The sequence below is a fragment of the Oncorhynchus masou genome, unplaced genomic scaffold (assembly GCF_036934945.1).
Source record: "Oncorhynchus masou masou isolate Uvic2021 unplaced genomic scaffold, UVic_Omas_1.1 unplaced_scaffold_3565, whole genome shotgun sequence".
Classification (NCBI taxonomy): Eukaryota; Metazoa; Chordata; class Actinopteri; order Salmoniformes; family Salmonidae; genus Oncorhynchus; species Oncorhynchus masou.
In genome coordinates, this window is record NW_027009972.1 from 72 (window position 1) to 4,275 (window position 4,204).

A 4,204-nucleotide genomic window follows, 5' to 3' on the forward strand; every position below is an offset into this window, starting at 1 on the left:
AGTATCACTTTATTGGACAATTCAACTTGTATCATGTTATATTACATCTTAATCAGTGGCCCATGTAATGTTGTATCTTCAGTTTGTCTAAATGTAGTACAGTGAAAGTGAAAACTAAAAGGACGAGACATACTGCAGTTAAGCTCAATGATTTTCTTTATTCATGTTGCCACAAGCTGCAGAAGACTCCTATGGAGTCTGATACACTATAACACAAACATCTTAATAATCACTATTTCTGGTGGTCAGGATGAGGTTTCTATTTAACATTCACCAATGAACTTACTACATTAAAATCTTTAGACAGTGAAAACACATTGTTTGGCTTTAAGAGGATAAGCAGACTGGATGTTTTCCCTGGATATAATTTAAATCAATGACTCAAGATCAAGAGATTTTCTTAGTTAATAATTGTTTACCTAAAAAGTTTGCAATTCAGGTTACTCTGGGGCTTGGTGATACTCTTTAGTGTGTACACAACATCACACCAAAGGTTTTTATCATTCTCTTTCTTCAGCACAGCAGTAACAATGAACACTTCATACGGTGGAATCAACACCTCCTTTTCATGATTCCCCAATTTGGGGAAGGACTTCAGGTCAGCGCCAAAACATGTCTTTATCTCAAAGCAAGTCTTGTCTCCAAATAATGTATTAATTCCCTTGTCGAGAGAGCTGGAGGCAAAGAAGCCAAATCTGATTTTAATGCCCACTTTACCTGAAAACTCCATTTTGGTTCTCCGGTATGTGGTGTGGCAGGTATTTTGTTTTAGTTTCAGGATGCGAATGGCGTCAGTCAGCAGGAAATGCAGGGAGTGGAACTGGAAGGAGGTTGTATACTCATATCTACTGGTCTGGACAGCTTTGTTGAACACTTGGTATATCTTAGGTTGACCTCCTGTGTAAGCACAGATAGCTCTAATGTGATTGTAACTAAGTTTGGGTAGTTCATTGTTGACTGAATTGGTCTTATTTGAGGCACATGTTTCTGCTTTCGTCCAGGCTTGTTTGAAGATCCCTCCTGTATTGGTTTCAATTTGAAGATATTCCTTCACCTTTTTGCCCATTTTTTATGCATCCTTCATACATGTCGTCAACAGATTTAGGGACCATGTCTAAGTTTCCGGAGGAACTGAGACCAGGCTGGAGGAGATGAACCTTCAAAGAAAATGGAGGGGAAAAACAGGCAATGAGTGTAAAAACAGAGGAATATTTTGAAAATATTTAAATTAATTTCAATTATCATTCTCTTTCTGCTCTCTTTCTAAAATTAATTAATTCAAATTCAATATGCTTTAATGGCGTGAATTATGAGGCAAATATTGCCAAAGCAAAGTGATACACACAATTATGAAAAGCACAGGTACACAATAAAAGTAGTAGCTATAATACTATACACAATACCAGTCAAATGTTTGGACACACCTACTCATTCAAGGTTTTTTCTGTATTTGTACTATTTTCTACATTGTAGAATTGTAGTGAAGACATCCAAACTATGAAATAGCATATGGAATCATGTAGTAAACAAAAGTGTTAAACAAATGAAAATATATTTGAGATTTGAGATTTTTCAAACTTACTACTTTGCGTATTACAGCATTATACACTATTTTGGCATTCTCTCAACCAGCTTCATGAGATAGTCATCTGGAATGCATTGTTGTGTTCGTTTCCTGTTAATTAATTCTGTGTTCTGGTCCAAAATTTGCCCATTATAGCTTATTGAGCATCCATAATTATACATACAGTGGGGAGAACAAGTATTTGATACACTGCCGATTTTGCAGGTTTTCCTACATACAAAGCATGTAGAGGTCTGTAATTTTTATCATAGGTACACTTCAACTGTGAGACGGAATCTAAAACAAAAACCAGAAAATCACAGTGTATGATTTTTAAGTAATTAATTAATTAACGAGTTCAAACAGGTGCAGTTAATGCAGGTAATGAGTGGAGAACAGCAGGATTCTTTAAGAAAAACTAACAGGTCTGTGAGAGCGGAATTCTTACTGGTTGGTAGGTGATCAAATACTTATGTCATGCAATAAAATGTAAATGAATTACTTAAAATCATACAATGTGATTTTCTGGATTTTTGTTTTAGATTCCGTCACAGTTGAAGTGTACCTATGATAACAAATTACAGACCTCTACATGCTTTGTAAGTAGGAAAACCTGCAAAATCGGCAGTGTATAAAATACTTGTTCTCCCCACTGTATATTATCACCTAATGTTGTGTTAGATCTTAAGTTCTTTGCGAACATTACAAGTTTTGAACTTATTTTTGCTATTTATGGCCTGTAGGGCTCATTGACCTGAGCTCATACAACTCGTTTTTGACTAACAAATACTCAGATGAAACACATTGCGCTATTTATCACAGACTACTTTTGTCAAGATATGATCAAAGAGCCTCACGTACATTATATCATTTGGTCATTGTGTTGCCACAGAATGAATTGTGAGCAAGGCCTCAAAAAGCTTTAAATACCAGAGCTGTGACAAAAAGTCTAATATACAGTGCCTTGCAAAATTATTCTGCCTCTTTGAACTTGCGACCTTTTGCCACATTTCAGCTTCAAACATAAAGATAACCGTATTTTTTGTGAATAATCAACAACAAGTGGGACACAATCATGAAGTGGAAACTACATTTATTGGAGGCTTCAAACTTTTTAACAAATCAAAAACTGAAAAATTGGGCGGCAAAATTATTCAGCCCCTGTAAGTCGCGCTAACTCATCAGTTTTGCACATCGAGAGACTGAAATGTTTTCCCATCTCCTGAAACAGCTCGAGCTCAGTGAGGTTAATGCATCTTGATCTTTAATGAATGATTGATGTGACATCTACAGTATATTAGACCATAGATTTCACCTGATTCACCCTGGTCAATCTGTCATAGCATTTTACTGTGCTGTTTTATTCAAATGCTTTTCTGGGTAAGATTGACATATCTTGCTGTCAGTCAAAATTATAAATATTTAGAGACCCACCCCCACAGTTGGACTTTGTTTCATTTAGGGAGCTCATGTCTCACTCTTGTTGCTGAGCAAACCCCCACCTGTATTATGCACTATGAATGTAACCAAGCTGTGTGAAATTAAAGAGTAACCAATCATTTGAAGCCATCAAGCCTCACTCTATCATTCATTTACATTTCTTTTAATAATAAAACCAGCAAGGAAGCTCCTTAGTTATGACTTGTTTATTCAATGTCAGACTGATAAACTATATGCAGAGCAAAGTATTTGCAAAGCTGTCATCAAGGCAAAGGGTGGCCAATACATTTTGATTTGTTTAACACTTTTTGGTTACTACATGATTTATACGTGTTATTTCGTAGTTTTGATGCTTTCACTATTATTCTACAATGTGAAAAATAGTAAATATAAAGAAAACTCTTGAATGTGTAGGTGTGTCCAAACTTTTGACTGGTACTGTACACACACATATATATGAAATAGATCAAATAAACAAATAATTATATATTACAAAAAATTGAATACAAAAAGAAAATACTTTAACACCTCTCTCTCTCTCAATTCAATTTCATTTTTTCACTTTAAGGGCTTTGTGGCATGGAAATATATGTTAACATTGCCACAAGTGAAGTAGATAATAAACAAAAGTTAAATAAACAATAAAAATGAACAGTAAACATTATATATAAATTTCAAATGTCATTATGTACAAATATTTCTCTCTCTCTCTCAAAATAGTGTAGTATCTTACCATCTTGGAGTCCACACCCAAAGTCCAAGCCTGGAAGAAATACATCACAGCAAAGGTTAGGATCTTGTGTGTTCATGATGTCAACATATATTGGTCCAATGGCAAAATGTATTGGAGATCAGCTATCAGAGAGCTTGTTATACCACTGCTCTTGAGGTTACTTTCACAGTCCCTCCTCTCTTACTAGGAATAGGCACATGCAGTCACAAGCACCCATCAAACCACAAACACCATTACACAGCGCGCGCACACACACAGACACAGACACGCGTAGCCAAGCTGTTAAGAGCGTTGGTCCAATGTCGAAAAAGTTGCTGGTTTGAGTCCAATAGTTGGCAAGGTGAAACTCTTCCATTCTCCCCGGCTGCCGATGACGTCGATTAAGGTAGCCCCCTGCACATCTCTGATTCAGAAGGGTTGGGTTAAAATGTGGAAGGTACATTTTGGTTGTATGCATTCAGTTGTGC

General features: G+C 36.0%; 1 pseudogene; it reads right to left on the reverse strand.

The window, feature by feature from the left end:
* Positions 1-357: 357 nt before the first annotated feature.
* Positions 358-3,798, reverse strand: LOC135534555 (erythroblast NAD(P)(+)--arginine ADP-ribosyltransferase-like; annotated as a pseudogene).
* Positions 3,799-4,204: the final 406 nt, after the last annotated feature.